We start from the raw sequence: 18,249 nt of genomic DNA, 5'->3' as shown, positions 1-18,249 counted from the left end.
ACCCTTCAATGCTTCTTGCTATGCCAATATCCCAACAATTATGGTGATCTCCTGGTATCAAGGTACAGGATGGTTCTTTAGTTGGCCTTGAACCAGCTCAATTCTTCCCCACCTTTGTTGCTTGTAAGTGTAAAGAATAAAAGTGAAGTGTGGACATAGAAGAATAGTGCACCACTGGCCAAACTTTCTGTGTCATGGAGAAGGTGAAGTGGCAGAAGGCAAAAGAGGCGACAGACATGGTGAACTCAGCAGTCTCTTTCTCCTTTTGTTAAAATATTTTTGATGTTGTTTTTGATGGACCATTTTTTTTTTCTTAAATTTGCTTATTTATATATGGCACTGGGAATCAAATGCAATGCCTCACACGTACGAGCCAAGTGTTCTACCTCTGAGTACTTCTATGCCTAGACTCCACATGGGTATTTAAAATATTGCCTTCAATAAGATACTGATTCATTTTTTTATACTATCTTGTTCCCAAAAAGAAGTTTGTAGTGTAGCAGAAATAGAATAAGAAAGAGGTCAACAGTGTTAGTGTTAAACCATGATGCAAAGAAAAGACCACTGACTCCAATTTAAATCAAATTAAAGCAAGCTTGTAATTCTGACCAGCACAGACTGTCCCTCTCCTGAAATATGTGGGAATAGAAGACAGTACTCTAACTATCTAGGAGCTCAGTTTTATAGCACAAAAAATTGCAAAAAGGGGGGTGTCTTGAGAACTTACAGATAACAGGATTTTGAAATGCATAATACTAAGGCAAGTAGTAAGTTAAAGGTCTAAGTGGTTCAGCACTTAGGGAGTAAATATAAATCCCAACATCAGAATTTATGAGGCACTATTAGAGTTTCAGAGAGGATTGTTATCTTGTCAGGGAAAGCCAGAATTCATGAGGTACCACTGAGGTTTCAGAGAGGGTTGTTCTGGTCAGGGCAAGCCAGGCATGGGTGAGTTCAAGGTACAGGCAGGAATTCCAAAAAAGTTGAGAAATCTCAGGAATTTATAGTAAAACAGAAATTAACTTTTCATGACTTTGTGACAAGATGTCTCCCAATCTTAAGATGGAATTAGGCTGGGTTCATCAGTTAGCAGAGCACACAGTTACCAGGGGTTTGAGAAGGGGGACTCTGGTGGAATAGGGAAAGTAGCAAATGATTAGCTATTACTTTTATTAATTTGGAAAGGGGAATTTGGAGCTTTTTAGAAACTCCAACCAGAGACATGCTCTTAACTTGTCCTAGGGTTCAGGATCTCTTTATTAGGGGAGCAGTCCAGTTGAGAAGTGGATCCTTCAGAAATCTAGCATTGCAATGGAGTATTTATCTTACAATGCTCTGGTGATTTCTCAAAACAGGATTTTTTAAGTTGGAACCTACAATTTTGGTATAAATATGTATGAGGGTGCTCTCTTAGTCCCTATAGCCATCTCAGTCATAAATATATATGTATGTTAAAAGCAAGAAGATTTGTGTGTGGGGGAATAGTCTTCTCACCTTTGTCAATAGTTTTTTAGAGACATGACATTTCATTTATTTAGTGTTTTATTAAAACAAAAAAAAATGCACCTCCTTGATTTGGAGGCATTTGTTTTCTCTTTTATGTTCTCCAATTTATTCTACAGATTTAGAAACTTTTTTAGATTCAAACATCTCCAATCTTGTCACTATAATTATATTTGATCTTTAGAAGGAACAATTCCTTTATCTGGAAATGCACAGGTTCCACAGTGGAGATGTTTTAGAATTCTTGCATTCATATAGATGTATGTGTATGTATACATATATGCATATGTATATGTATTTGTATATGTTGAGATTTGTGTGTATATATAAACATATACATATATACATATATCAACCTGCTTTTGTTCATAGTCCAGTTTCTCTCAGTCCCAGTCTGACTGACATTGAGCTCAAATTAACACTGGGCATAATCTGAACTTTAAAATATTCATGTAAATAAAGAACTCACAAAAAGATTTGTAGCTAAGATCTGAGAGACATCTTTGGGACTTACCAATATGTAATGATAAATCAGTGAGTTTAGGACTCCCCATGTTTCCCAAACACTGGTTATTTGAAATAATAGCAATTCACAAATAGAGGAAATCTGCTATTGATTCAGGGGTCTAGCAAGGGCTTATACAAAGAACACTTAAAAATCATGTCCAGAAGAAAGGCAAATTAAGAGTATAATTGTATAGGGAGTCCTTGGTGGTTTATTGGGGTTTGGAATTAAGTTAACCTGGTTTGAAATTTGGTTTTCTAATATAGAATCAAGATCACAGTCCAGTAGACACAAAAGCTGGTAATCTCCACAGAATGTCATGTGATCTGCCCTCACGGCTTCCCCTGGATATGGAAGCATCCTTTCCCATTACCATGCTGAAAGAATCCAGGGTTAATTTAAAACATGAGCTGACTTTGCAACCTAAAAGAGGGCCTCATGTCACTACAGAAGTGTAGGATTCCACAAGGATGGTGGGTGGGGAAGCAATGACAGACATGCCACATCTTCTTTTCTTTGGAAGGTTGAGTTCTTGGGGCTGCTCCTGGGGAAAAGGGGGAGAGAGGCAGACCCTGTGGACATCTCAGGACACTGATTATGGGCAACTGAAATACTTGTTTTCCCATGTTTTTCTCCTTAATATTGGTAACTTGCATGTCTTATGTGGTTGTGAGAGACTGTGTTTCAGTTAGAACTTTTCTAGAGAAGATGCAGACTTGAGACAGGCACTGCCTTGAAAGAAGAATGTGGGCAACATTTTCTCCTAGGCCCCACCTGGTGAGATAGGTACATTGATGGAAGGTGGAAATGACCACTCCCTTTCCTGGGCCACAGAGGGCTGGAGATACCTTTTTAAAATGAGGAAGTCCTGGTTTCCCTGGGAATGTATGCTTCTGCCTGTCCTTTAGTCTCCTGTGCTGCTTAGTAACAGGGCTGTTCCACTTCACACTGGTGAGGATAAATTAATGAGGAAATGAAGGATGAGAGGCAATAGTGATACAATCAGCCCTGGTACAGGTCTGAGTCAGTCTATTTTCAGAAATGGTCTATGCTTCAACTTAGGATGGATAATAGCCAGAGGAGTATACACAGTCCTGAGAATAACAGCCTCAAAATCATTTCTCCCAGTAAATTCATGCTGATAAAGTTAATACTGAAAAAAGAAAAACCATCTTTACAATTTCATTGAGAAAACCCATTGGTTTTCCTGGTGACACTTTTGTATCTGAACCATCAGCTTTTGAAAATAAGGGTTGACTTACCAAGACTTGCCCTATGACACCTCAAACCTCACTTCAATATATTCATCCCTCTATCTTCTCAGATTTGAAAATATTTCTTGTGACCTTTGTCCATTGCCACTCACTTTCCTGCACTAAAATCATGACTTCAATGATTTAATGTGAGATCTAAAATCCTATAAGCATGCATCTGCAATTTGCTTTGTGAGTGTCTGTCAAAGTGACATATCCCATGCTGAACTGCTTCCTGAGTGAAGGAGTGTGATTGATGAGTGGGCTGTGAACTAGAACACTACTTTTTAAACTCCACTTATAATGACAATGATTGACAATGATTCCAGTCAATATGTTTATCTGAACAATTTCAACAAGATTCTTTAATGCACCTTGGTATAAAACAACTGGATAGAAGAATGACTGTAATTTTATTCTGTGGTGAAAATTGGTGGCACATGTGTGTGACAATATCCCCGGTTATGTAAGGTCTTTCATAAGAATGTAAAGAAAGTATTGATTGATTTATTATCTGGAGTGTAAAAACAAAACAAAACCAAAAAAAAAAAATGTCCACCAAATATTTTGACATGATTTGGGCTTATCAAAGAGGAGCATAAAGAATGATGCTTGGGATTATTCAGTGTCCAACCTAGTGTGTGTGTGTGTGTTATGTGTGTATATTATATTTCACACATACACACACTTTTTTTTTCCTTTTGATATCAGTATTAGCTGCAGGGCAGGCTGAACATTCAACCCCCACCCTTCTGGTGCCTTATAGCTTATTTGCCTCAATACTGAACCCTGAAACCCACTCAAAACTGAACACTCAACCCTCACTTGTCTGGTGCAATGGAAACCCACATTGGGCCCCTGTCTGAGGGCAGAAGATGACACCCTTAGCAACTATGGTATGATCCAGTCACTATGCCAACAAGGCAGCTTGCAGACCCAGAGACCCCATTAGATTTTGGCTATAAAAATTCTCTCCTGCCAGGCCCTCCCCTCTTCTCACTTTGCCTTCCCCCTTTGCTTTCTCCCTCTCTTTATTTCCTCTTTTTCATCTCTCTCTCTCTCTCTCCCTCCTCCTTTTTCTGTCGACCAGATACTGCTGCAATAAAGATCTCTTGGTCTTTCTGTGTGCTAAGGTCATGTTCTTTTTATTTTGGTGCCAAAACCTGGGAAGAAGGTAAAACTCACATTTGACCACCACAGTGGTCCTCAGGGACTCCCTCCTCCCTCAGATTTGACCTCTGGGTCCAAAATTATTTCTCTTTCTCTACATAGACCTCACAGATCATCTTCAGAGGACTGTGTACCCCCCGTGAACACATAATGGAGTACTGACTGTTGATCATCATCTTGTCAGCCTCAGTGGAACAAGGCATGTTCCAATTTAAGGCCACCTACCAGACTCTAAAATGTTTCACGATGGGCCACTGGGCTTCAGACTGTCCCAGTACACAAAGAGGTGCACGGCCTGACCCTAGCCCCCATATTCTTTTAGGGCTAGCCATCGATGATTGATGGGGTATCAAGACTCCTGTATCAACAAGTCCAATAACCATGCTGGAACCCAGGGTCCAAATGACTGTCCATGGTCACTTTCCTTTCATCAGGGGTTGAATTCAGGGGCACTCAAACATGGAGCCACATCCCCAGCCCCTATTTTGTATTTTATTTTGAAACAGAGTCTTGCTAAATTGCTTAGTGCCTCATTTTTTTGCTTAGGCAGGCTTTGACTCTTGATCCTCCTGCCTCAGCTGCTGTGCCCAGCACACCTATATTTCTTTGTAGCAAAAGTAGCATCCAGGAGAATCTCTGCTGCCCCAGGTCTTTTCTCCTTGTCCTACCCCTCCTTCTCTATCTCCTCCTCCTCTGCCTCCACTGCCTACTCCTCCATCTCCTCCTTCTCTGCCTTTACCCCCTCCTCCTATAACTCCTCCTCCTCCAACCCCTCCTCCTCTCCCTTCACCCCTCTAACTCCTCCAAACTACTTCCTCTACCTCAACCCTCCTCCTCCCCTCCTTCAATCCCTTTCTTCTCCACCTTCCCTCCTCTTCCTCCTCCCCCTCTTCTTCCTCCGTCCTCTCTCTTCCTGCTGTACTCCTCATCCCTTGTCCACAGTCTTTCTCCTTCTCCACCCTTTCTCTACCTCTATTTCTTTCTCTTCTCCACCTCCTCCTCCACACCCTTCCTCCTCTATTTCCTCTTCTTACTCCTCCTCCATCACTTCCTCTTCCCCTCTTCTACTCCCTCCAACACCTTCCTCCTCCCCTTTCTCCTTCTCCATCCCCTTTTCTTTCCCTCCTCCACTTTATGTCCTCTTCTTCCTCCTATATTTTCTCCTCCTCTGACTCCACTCCATCTTCCTCCTTCCCCTCCTGCTTATTTATGCCTCTCAGCCATACTTCCTCCTTCATCTCCACCATATTCTAAGCCTCCACCCCTTCCTGTGCCCCTACTTCATTCCCTTCCTCCTTCTCCTCCCACCTCCTCCTCTTCTCCATTCTTTATTCTCCATCTCCTAATCTTCCCCTCCTCTGCTCCCTTTTTCTTCCACCCCCTTTCTCTTCTTCCTTCATCCCTCATCCTCCTCTTTCTTTCTTTATCCCTCCACCCCTTCCTTCTCTCCCTTCTTTTTTGTACACTGCTTTCTTTTCTTCATCCTCCTCCACCCCCTCTTTCTCTACTCCCTTTTTCTGCACTCCCTTTTTTCTTCCTGCCTTCCTATTTCTCCATCTTTTTCCTAATCCTGGCTCCTTCCTTCCCCATCCCTTCTTCCTTCTCGACCCCCCCTTCTTCTTTGTGCTCCTTTATTCTTCATTCCCAGCTCCTCCTTCTTTTTGCCCAATCTTTTTTTTTTTTTCTTCAGTGGCCTCACAGCTGCAGATTTTGGCTTTTACCCCGACTAGTGACCAAAGTCTTGAACACTCAAAGTCCAATTTCTATAACTTTGTTCAACATGGACACCAGTGAGATTAAAGGAGGATTAAATGTCACAGCATTCAGCTACTTATGCATATAAAGGAAGATGGCAGTATCTTTCTGAAAGGAGAATCAGTTAAGATGTGGGAGGAGAGTGCTGCACATATGAATGTTGTAGAGGGAATTGTGCTGGGAGAATGGACACATTGGCTGGACCCACTAATGTCAACTTCAAAGCTTTGTTATAATCATTGACAGACTGGAAGAGAACATCAGCAACTCTGTGAACCATAGCACACCTGCCAGTAGACACCAGTCACTATGAGCCTGGTGGTCCCTGCTAGTCAGTGTGGCTCCCTCATTGGAAAACATGTTTATGAGATGAAGGAGATTTGACAGAGCACAGGGGTTCAATCCCAGGTGACAAGGACATTCTCCCTAATGCAGCTGGGTGGGCCTTTGCTATTGCAGGCATTTCTCAATCCATCACTGAGTGTGTCAAACAGATGTGCATAGTCATGTTAGAGTCCCCCCATTGGGTTGCTCATCCCATACTGCCCAAGATGCTATCTTCTGCAGTCCTCTTTTCAGGGATCCAGGGCAGGTACAGCACAAGAAGCAACAGTGCACACTTTTCCCACAGCACCTCATCCATGTGCCTCAATCCTGATGTAGAGAAACCCCTCTAGAGACCTGTGCCATTCAAGGACAGTCTGCCATTCCATAGCTAGACTTGACCAACTGGCAATGCAACACTCTCATTGTCCTGGGACACAATGATCACATGGGATTAAACAACATTGATTCCAGCTCTTCAGATGTGAAAGGCTATTCAGCAGGTTTGCATGCACCTGGTCAGGCTACTCACAAACTTAGTGTCCCAAACAACTTGACTGGCTGCATAATCAGGTGTCAAGGCACCAAAACAAATGAGATCCTTCAGATGTCTGGAGCACAGGTGAATATTGTGAGCCCAATGGAAGCAGCTCACCATCACTGAATCTGCTGCCAGCAGTAGCCTGGCTCAGAATCTCATCAAGCTCAGTCTTTCCTCAGAGAGAGGTGGCATGGGGAGCCATTGGAACAATGCAGATTGATCTCTTATCCCTTTCATCTGCTCACCGTCACTCATGAGCCACCTGTTTAGTTTCTGAACGGTGATTCCAGGTTTTAGACAGTTTGTAAATTTTAAGATTCTACACACTTTATTATCCACTCATGGTTGTTTAATATTATTTGTTCTAATTAGCTATATATGACAGCAGAATGCATTTCAATTTATTGTACGCAAATGGAGCATACATTTTCATTTCCCTGGTTGTGCACAAAGTACAGTCAAACCGTTTGTGCAACCATACATGTATCTAGGGTAATGCTGCCCATCTTGTTCCACTACCTTTTCTATTTTCAGGTCCCCTCCATTCCTTTCACTCCCCTTTGACCAATCTGGGGTCTGAACCCAAGGACACTAAACTACTACAACACATCCCCATTTGTTTTTAATATTTTATTTAGAGACAGGGTCTCCTTAAGTTAATAAGGGCATCTCTAAGTTTCTGAGGCTAGCTTTGAAGTCTCAGTTCTTCTGCCTTAGCCTCCTGAGCCACTATGGATTACAGGCATGAGACGCTCACTATGTCCCACTGAAATAATTTGTTATTTAGATTCTCAGTTTTGTGTGAATCTAAACATCCATATGTCCCCATCCAAATAAAGGTCAGTGGGCCCTGGGCTGGCTGCCCTCTCTCACTGCTCTTCTCTACCTCTGCCTGGAGGTAAGCACACTGCCAATTCTTTCTGTCATTCCTTATAGTTTAACCATAAATGAAGAAGCAGAATTTTACTTGGTTTTGTCTTATTTGAGTTTTGAATAACTCAATGTTATCATTAGTGCTCTATCTCTGTGGTGCTATAACTTGTATTGTGTGGATTCTCTGCCTCAGTTGGCTAGACTCCTATTGCTGTCTCAGGCTGTGGGTCTTCCAGATCTCTACTTTTTTAAGAACCTCACTTCTTTCCAGTTTAACTTTTTAATCTTGATAATGTCATTCTTTTAAAAAATTTTGCTCCCCAAGTGCACACACTTCATAAATGTTGTAGACATTGGAAAAACATTGTCAGATTATAGATTATGGATGAATTCAAATTACTAGAAAATTTCAGTGCAATGTCTGGATGAGCTCTGACTATTCATATATGTGCATTTATGTCTTACACCTGTCTATCTTGGTTTATTTCATATCACCATATATTTATTTATACTGAATATCATTTGCATGAGCAATTTTCTGTGTATTTCAATGTTCTTGGAAAGGTTTTCAGTAATTTTCTCATGTTTATTCATTTGTGAGGACATTTCTTTTTCCATTTAATATTTTCTTTGTGTGAATTTATTTTCCTTTGTAAATACTGCAGGCATTTGCCCTGAGGTAGAGCAGTCATCTTGCACCCTGTTGCAGTTTCATGAAGGAGCCTCATTTTTAATAGATTTGAGTGTATCACTCTCTTCTTTTGGATTTCCTTTATCTTCTCATTAAGAAAACCTATAAGACAGAGGGTATGGTGGGTTTTGAGAGATAAATCCTTAGGTATCCCCTCCTGGACACAGGGAATGAGCTCTCCTGGGGTCACATTTCAGCAGTCAGAGTGTGGCTGTCAACATGGGAATGTGTTGACCCCTCTGTGTGTGGGTATTCATTCTGAACTGTGAGTGAGGCAGGCTCCTCACCTGAGCTGGTTCAAGTGTTTTCTTTTGCTTTCACTGAGTTCTTTTTATTATTGTCATGCAATTAGTTTTTATGCACTTAATACTTGTACTTCCTGATTGTCTACATATTTTTCTGTCTGAAAATTAGTTGACAGAGTAAAAGTGTGAGCAGGCCTTGCACATGAAGCCCTGGCCTCTTCCCAAGTGATTTATGCCTGGCTTCCTCCTTCCCAGTCAGGCCTGACCAGGCACACACCTTCTCTGAGGTCAGGTCAGGCTGCCTTGGAACCAAGGCTGTAATTCCTCACATATGCTTGGGACTCTGTGCCCAGAAGAGCTTCCTAGCCAACATGGCCTGCTTTGGAAAGCCAGGCTCAGCTCTGCATGAGTGGAAATGTCCCCCTGGTGGGGCAGGTCCCCTTGCAGGGAGGAAGTCCTGCCTGAAAAGGGCTTTTGCCAATACCTTGTCTTCCTGGCCTAAGTACCTAGGAGCATGATGCATCTCCTGTCAGTCAGGGTCCCAGAGTGTGCATATTTGGGCTGGGGTGAGAGAGGGGTCTTGTGAAGCCCTGGCAGTCAGAGACCTGTATCTCTCACCCTGTGGAGCTGAGAATCCATCTCCAGGGTGTCTTCTCTGCTGTGTGAGGCCTTGGCTCACATTTGTCTCTCTGTGATCTGCAGGTGCTATGAGGTCCATAGGAAGGAATTTTGGACTCCCCAGAAGGCAGTAAATGGTGAGTGTGTGGGGCAGGTCTGGTCAGGTGGGAGGTAGCCTTGTTAGAAGTGGTGAACCAGCTGTGGCTGGCCTCTGGCCTCCCACTGTCAGCTCTATAGTCACCCAAGAGTACCTGAGTCAGATGCTGCTTCAGTTCAGCCCTTGCTTCCTTCAGTCCACGGTGTGGGTTGGTCCAGGTCTGGCAGTCACTTTGGCAGAACCCTCTCTGCCCAGCTGGACCCCAGCCCTAGGTTCTCAGTGCGAAGTGAAGGCAGCGGGTCTCATGGGATCCTGCCTCAGGTGTGGGGCTCATGTGTGGAAGATGCTGGTCTGAGGGGTCTGTGTTCCTCCTTCTGCCCAGGAGTCACCCTGCTTTCCCCAAAGTAGCCCATTCCTGGGTGTTCAGTTGATCCTTAATATATCTGCCCTCTCCTCACATTTCCAGACTCTACCTTGCCATCCAGCGCACAGCATCATCAACTCTTTGCTCCTCATACAACATTCATGTTGGCACAGCTTCAAAGATGTTTTCTGTTTGTGAATTTGCCATGTGATGAAAGCAGAGATTAGCCACCTGGAATTCCACTGGTAAAATACTTTGTGCCTCTCTTCATTTATCTTCCACAGGCACAGATAATGTAATAAGTTTGTGTTGAAATTCCACTTGGCTCTTCAGAGGGTCCTCTGTTCTCTGCCATTTTCCTGTCCATTCCTGTGGCTGTGAAAGTGTGTCCTTCACTGCCTTGTTTCTTGCAGGGTGCAGACAATTTTGGGACCTGGGACAGCTCCTTTTAGAGAGCAGTCTGATGTGTGGGGTGTAGAATCTCAAGGGAGCAGCTGGAGGGTCTGGGTATGAGGAATCCTTTGGGATTTGAGCCATGCACTATTACCACTTGTATACTTCATTTCTTTCTTCCTTCCTCCCTCCCTCCTTCCCTCCCTCCCTCCCTCCTCTCTCTCTCTCTCTCTCTCTCTCTCTCTCTCTCTCTCTCTCTCTCTCCTCTCTCTCTCTTTCTCTCTCTCTTTCTCTCTTTCTCTCTCTCTCCCTCTCTCTCTCTCTTCTCTCTCTCTCTCTCTCTCTCTCTCTCTCTCTCTCTCTCTCTCTCTCTCCTTCTCTCTCTCTCTCTTTCTCTCTTTCTTTCTTTCCAGGGATTGAACATAGTCGTGCTTAAACACTAAGCCACATTCCCAGCATTTTAAACGATTTTTAGAGACATGTTCATACTAAATTTCATAGGGTCTAACTAAGTTCTAAAACTAGCTTTGAACTTTTGATACTCCAACATCAGCCTCCCAAATCACTAGGATTGGAGCCATGTGCCCTCATGCATGGCCTGAATACCCTAATTTCAGAGATTAGTTTTTATTGTTTTTTTCTGTTACACTTCACATTGTTTTGTATATATCTGCAGCCAGGTGCAGGTTTTTTTTTTTTTTTTAAACATGTTTAAGCAATTCCCCCTAATTTTCTACACCCATTGTCTTCTGATTAGGCAAAGCTGTGAGAGGCTTTTTTAGACCTCAGATCGCACTATGTCCACTGTGATGTGCAAATGCAGTAATTCACAGGTGAGTCTTTCCTCTGTTGTTTCTGGAATCTGAGACCAGACACCCACACTGGGCACTCAGTGTTTCAGTCAGCTTTTTTGCCACTGTGAATAAAGGACCAAACAAGAACAACTGTAGTAGAGAACAAGTTTATTTGAAGGCTAACAGTTTTAGAGGTGTTAGTGCATAGGAGACTGGTTCCACTTCTTGGGCCTCAAGATGAGGCAGAACATCATGGTGGAAAACTGTGGCACAGGGAAACAGATCACATGGTGATCAGAAAGTAGAGCGAGAGACTCCACGTGCCAGATACAGTATATCCCCCAAGGCCACATCCCCAATAAACCGCTTCTTCCAGCCACACCCAAGCTGTCTCCAGTTACCACCCAGTTAATCCTATCAGAGATTAAGTCACCAATCAGGTTAAAGCTATTTCACAATCATTTCTCCTTAAAATCTTCTTCCATTGTCTCTAGTTTGAGCTTTGAGGGACAGCTCACATCCAAACCATAGCACTCAGGCTGCTGTCTTATATATTTTTATGTATATATTAAGTATATATATTATGTATTCTATTTTATTGTTCTTTATTATTCTTCACTTTTTTCCTAGTGTTCAATTGTAAATAAACTTTTCTCTTAATTGCATTTCAGTATTTCATTTCATATATATATATAGAAGTTGATTTTTGATTATTAATTGATATTATTCAAGTTTCATCTATTACTTTTCACTCCTGACCTTGGGCACACATCTTCCTATTGCTTGCTTCCAGCTTTTGAAAATCATTTGTCCTGCTGCTGTAAACTTTGATGTAAAGCATTTCATTGAGACATACATTGTGAACCCATTTGGGTCACCCCAACTTTGGGAAATGGCTTGGGGTTGATAGGGTTGATCATTTCAGCATGTGAAAGTTGAGCAGTCATGGCCCTGTGAGGCCTCTGTGTATGTGTGGGTGTACTGGAGCCCCATGACTTCTCAGGTTCTGATCTCCCTCTGTGAGCAGGCTTTCTGGTAGGAGCAGCAGTGAAGAAACACCATCAAATGCCCCTGTTATTTTGCAGTAGAGACTCTAGGGAGCGGGAAGCTAGAAATAAAAGTCAAATGCACATTGTGTCTGTGGTCACTGTGTTGCTGTCTCCTCCTACTTGGGGCCTGTGGATGCTGTCTCTGTGGATGAGTCTGAGTGTGAGTCGCCTGCATCCACCTGTATCTGAATGGTGATTTTGACCCACTGTCTGGGGCTATGTGAGTTAGCTGGAGTCTGGAATGCAGGGATTTTCTTCCTGGGAGTGGCTGGTAGCACTCCTCTTGCTGTGTTGTCTGGAAGTGGTGACAGCAGGCATCCTTGACTTGGTTTTATCATGATGGAAGGAGCCTTTTGTCCTGCATCCTTAACTATCGTGTTAGGCTCAGGTTTTTTAGAGCTGTGGCCTATTAGGGATTTTCATTATTTCCAGGTATGTTTGTGTCATGAAGATGGCTTGAGCTTTGTCAGCCACTTTTTCTTTATTTTTTCCAGGTGTCACCACCTCTCCAGATGCACAATGCGTAAGTATTTTCTACAGTTCCTCGGGGTGCCATTTCACTCTGATTGTTTCCTACAAAGGAAACATTTTCCTCTTTAGTGTTGATTCACATTTAAGTTGCACATGTTGATGAGGAGCAGTGAGCTAGTTGCACACCTGTTCCAGTGTGTCATCATCAGATCAGGGCGGTGTCTGTGGACTGCTCCCAGCTTCATTATGAAATACACAGAGACATGCTGTGCACCCCTGTCACTTCCTGTGCTGGAGGGCAGTACTACTGGCCCTCCTGAGGTATTCTTGTACCTAATACCCAGACTCCTCCCTCAGGCCCACCCTGTCCTCCCTCCCCTCTCTTCTTCCCCCTGGTGACTACTTTCTGTAAAATCACCTTGTAGCTCAGCCTGTGAGTGAGACCAGACAGTATGGCTCTCTGTGCTGCCTTATTTCACTTAGCAGGGTGTCCATCAAAAAAAATTTTTTTTTTCTAATTGTCTTCTGTATTTCAATAGTGTCTGTCATGATGTTTCCTTTTTCATCACAAATTTTACTAATTTTACTAATTTGAGTTTTCTCTCTCCTCTTTTTTAGGGTGACTAATGATGTATCAATTTTATTTGTTTTATTTTTTTCCACAAAACCAGTCTTGTCAATTCTTTGAATTGTTTCTTTTGTTCCAATATTATTGATGTCCACCCTGATATTAATTATTTTCTGTCTTTTAGTTTTGGTGTTTGTTCTTCTTTTTCTAGGGCTTTAGTTTGTAATGTCAGGTGGTTTGTTTGTTGATTTTTTTATTTTTATAATGAATGAACTTAATGTTGTGAAATTTTCCTCTTTGTATTCCCTTCATAGTGTCCCAGAGATTTTTATATGTTACATTGGAGTTCTCACCTATCTGTAAGAATTTTTTTTATCTCCTCCCTGATATCTTCTGTTATCCACAAGTCATTCAATAACATTTTATTTAGTCTCCAGGTGTTGGAGTAACTTATATTTTTTATTTTGTCTTTGATTTCTAATTTTACTTCATTTTGGTCAGATAGAATACAGGATAGTATCTCTAGTTTTTGTATTTACTAAAACCTGGTTTGTGGCAAAACATATAGTCTATTTGGAGAGGGATCCATGTGCTGCTGAGAAAAAAGTATATTTGCTTGTTGATGGATGGGATATTATATATATATATATATATATATATATATATATATATATATATATATATATATCTGTTAAGTCCAAATGATTGATTACTTTATTGAGTTCTATAGTGTCTTTGTTTAGTTGTTGTTTGGAAGATCTTTCTAGTGATGAGAGAGGTGTGTTAAAGTCACCCAGTAGTATTGTGTTGTGGTCTATTTAATTGTAGTTGAGAAGAGTTAATTTGATATACATAAATGTCCAATTGTTTGTGGCATATTTGTGAATGTTATGTCTTCATGGTGTATAAATTCCTTAAGCAACATGAAATATCCTTCTTTATCCCTTTTCACTAGCTTTGGTTTGAAGTCTACTTTATCTGACTTTAGGACCTGCTTGTATACATGGTCCATGTGAGTAATATGTTTTTTCCTAACATTTCACCTTCAGTCTGTGGATGTCTTTTCCTGTGAGATGAGCCTCTTGAAGGCAGCATATTGTTGGAATTTTTTATTTTTTTTTTATTCCAATATGTCAGTCTATGTCTTTTAATTGATGAGTTTAGGCCATTCACATTGAGGTTATTATTGAAATATAAATTGTATTCCTGGACATTTTGGTTTATTTTTGGTTTTTACCTTGACTTGGTTTCTCCTTTGATTGGCCTTTCCTTTAGTGTAGTTCCTCCCTTTGCTCACTGTTCATTGTTGTTTTAATCTCCTCCTGGGATATTTTGCCAAGAATGTTCAGGCTTTCTCCCTACAAGTTCTTTTAACTTATTTATCATGAAAGGTTTTCATTTTGTCATCAAATCTGAAGCTTAATTTTGCTAGATGTAACACTCTTTGTTGGCATCCATTTTCATTAAGAGCTTGCTATATATTGCTCCAGAATCTTCTGGCTTTGAGAGTCTGGGTTGACAAATCTGTAGAGATTCAAATTTGGCTCCCCTTATATATAATCGGATTCCTCTCTCTTGTGACCTTTATGATTCTATCCTTAATCTGTATGCTAGGCATTTTCATTATAATGTGTTTTGGTGTAAATATGTTATTATTTTGTGCATTTGGTGTCCAGTAAGCTTCTGGTATTTGATTTTCCAATTTATTCTTCATATCTGGGAATTTTTTGGATATTATTTAACTAAAGAGATTGAATACTTCTTTGATTTAAATTTCTGTGCCTTCCTCTATCCCAATAAATCTTATATTTGGTCTTTTGATGATATCCCATAATTCTTGGAAGTTCTATCAATGATTTCTTAGAATCTTTACCGTGTGCTCAACTTATTTTCAAAATTGTATATTTTGTCTTCATTATAACTGATGTTCTGTCTGTTGGTGATACTTTCTATTGAGTTGTTTATTTGTTTTATTTTTTACTTCATTTCAAGGATTTCTGTTTGTTTTTTTTTAAGAATCTCTATCTCCTTCTTGAAGTAATCTTTTGCTACCTGTATTTGCTCTCTTATCTCTTTGATAGAGTGATCAATTTTTTCCTATATTTACTCTCTTATATCATTCTTTAATTCACAGATCATTTTAATTATGTACATTCTGAACTCCTTCTATGACATTTCATCAATTGTGCTGTTGTTTCTATTATTGCAATATCTTGGTTTCTTTGGGACAACTTCTTCCCTTATTTTTTCATGTTGTCTCTTTATTTTCCTTTCTCATAATGTGGATCTGATGTATTGCAGTTTCTACCCTATAATCTTGTAGTGTCCCTGAAGATTACCTCTCCCTCACCTTGGTGTTGGGCTTGTGTTCCAAGATGGATACTACTGCAGGTAAAGGTGGTGGTGGCAGTAGCGGAGGTAACTCAATATAGCAATAGAGATGTCCCAAGATGGATTTATCCACTTTCAGAAATGGAGATAAAATGGGGGGCCATACAATGGCTTTGGGCTGCCTATTCTAAGATGCAGCACTTGGCCTGCTGTGCTTCAGGAGGCAGCTGCCACCTCCAATCTCTGTCTGTTGTCCAAAGATGGAGGTTACAACTTGGGGAGGGCTATAGCAATGGCTGCAGGCTGGGGGAGCAATGCATTGGTAAATGGGGAGCCCCAGCATGGTCCTTTGCTCTGTGCAGAGGCGGTCCTGGGCCCGGGCTCTCACACATATCAGCAGGGATGGTACTGTGCCTGATTGGGCCTGGGCTTCCCTGTGAGTGGCCGGGATGGTCCTTAGGCTGGGCATGGGCTCTGGCATGGGTCAGCAGGTTGTCAGAAGAAATGGGCTTGGGCTTCTGAGTGGCAGAGATAGTTCTATGTAAGGATTCTGAAGTCTCTGATTGCTTCATGATTTTGGCATGCTTGGTGGTAGGAAGCTACTGTGAAGAGGCATAGAATGTCTCACTGCTAGGAACACTTCTGTGCAAATCACAGAATGCCTGCCTGCTGTTGCAATTTGCCCTGCATGAGGAGGCTCTGTATTAGAGCCTTATCAGCTTTGACCTTGATCTCAGGTCCACAGCTCTTTGGAATAAAGAAACTCATTTGTTAGAAAACCACAAAATTTCACCAAGCTCCTCTGAACCTGAACCTGTCCACATAACCGTAACTTTAAACATTTGCCTTTCTTGAGAGCTTTACAGAGCTCCTAACATTGTACCTTGCAAGAATAGTGTGTAACTGAGGAATAAGCTGCATAGTATTGCTAACTGTATAACCAGCCTAAAGACACAATGAACAATAATGTACTACTTATGCCAGGGACCTAATATAACTTATTGATTTAAATAAATCTGGCAGCTTGGACATTCGGTCATTCTGCCTCTGTACCTTGCTTCTGTCTACTTTTGATTTTGTATAGTTGTAGGCCTGGGGCTGGGCTCTGGCTTGTGTCCGTGGGTCTGTCAATCATTTCTTTCATATGTGGAAGCTAGTGCAAATTAAATAAATGAAGATGGCGGAGGATCAAATATAAAATGTAGGGAAGATCATTGGAGTAGGAGGAGACCAGAGGGAGATTGGAAAGGGGAGGATACAGAATGCATTTCATAAAACCATGTTACATGCATATGTAAACACACCACGTGGAATTTTATCTTTATGCATATGCAGAAAGTACCAGTAAAAACCAAGAAAGTTAAAGAGCTAAAGGAAATCAGTAGAGCAGAGGAGGAGAGATGGGGAGGGGAAGGAATGGGAACTGAAACCAAATTTCTTGCATGTGTAATTTTGTCAAAATGAAACCAACTGCTATGTATTATTAAAATTCTCTAAATAATAATAATAATAATCCCAAATTGCTGAGGGCCTGGCCAAGCTGCCCAGGATGACTTACTTTCCTGTCTGGCTTTGGTACACACAGGGGGACTACTCCATGCACTTCTCAAACCCAATCACATGGTGGCAGTAGAAGACCACCAGCACCTTCCAATTCAGAGCCATTCCTCTGGTGACCTATCCACAGACCAGGTAAGTTCTGGTCTCTCTTTCCTCTTACCTTGGGTAAGGAGTGAGTTCCAGCATGTCATCTAACATCTCCTTTTTTTGCACTGTTATACCTGTGTGGTAAACTATGTACCTTTGCACTTAATGGGGTGGAAGTTGATGTGGTTTCCCTGCTGTAAATACACTCACCATTGGGCAGCTATTCCTGTTGGTGGTGATACAGAATTAAACTTTTTGAAAGAATCCAGCAACCATCTAAAGATAGCAGATGTGTGCTTACACTGCTGGCAATAGTCTTAGTGGTGGTCTCAACTTGTACTACCAGCTATATAGCACTCAGCTTTTCTAAGACCCTGAACCATGTCTCTGCCCCCTTCCATAGCTGTGTCCCTGATCCTAATGGAATAGCTCATTTATTACCTTATCACTGCCATGGTCTCCACCCAAACCCACTGGGGTACCTAGAAGCATCCAATTTATAAGATACTTCTTGGACTGATTAATGTGTTCATGGCTCACAATTGCTTTATATCTGTGTGCATTTGGGAATAAGCCTCAAGGTGCCCAGGCTCCCAGGCCCACCAGCCTCTGCTCTCAGAGTGTGGAACTGGGAGATGCCAGGACCTTACCATAGGGAGGTCTGCAACTGTGTGGGTGTAGTCCTGGAGGGGAGGGAAAGCTTGGACTTCACCTACAGCAAAAACTGGCTCTGCTTTTTCCTTAACCAATCAGTGTGGTTAGCAGAAAGCTCAGGTCCTTGCAATTCAGGTGTTGGTGACCTGTCCTCTCTCTTGGGGATGTGTCACCAGCATTTAAACTGCTTTCTCTAGGTGAGAAGACTAAGACAGTCAGGCCTGTAAGATCCAGTTGGATTCCTTGCCATGTCCTGTGGGGGGTGTGGTAGTTAGTGATGCCTTTCTTAAGGCTACACATAATGGAGGTGGACGGTAGGCCCAACAGTAAGCACCCTTCAGACAGCTCTGCCTTTATGGAATTGCTGCCCAGGCCTGAGGCAGCATGGGCCATTGGTCTCCTC

At 41.8% G+C, this 18,249-nt stretch overlaps 1 pseudogene; it reads left to right on the top strand.

The window, feature by feature from the left end:
• Nucleotides 1-6,211: 6,211 nt before the first annotated feature.
• Nucleotides 6,212-7,271, top strand: LOC143400305 (poly(rC)-binding protein 2 pseudogene; annotated as a pseudogene).
• The last annotated feature ends 10,978 nt before the right edge of the window (nucleotides 7,272-18,249 follow it).

The sequence above is a fragment of the Callospermophilus lateralis genome (assembly GCF_048772815.1).
Source record: "Callospermophilus lateralis isolate mCalLat2 chromosome 5 unlocalized genomic scaffold, mCalLat2.hap1 SUPER_5_unloc_1, whole genome shotgun sequence".
NCBI lineage: Eukaryota > Metazoa > Chordata > Mammalia > Rodentia > Sciuridae > Callospermophilus > Callospermophilus lateralis.
Note: the sequence above shows the minus strand (reverse complement) of the source record. Positions and strands in the feature narration are given on the sequence as shown.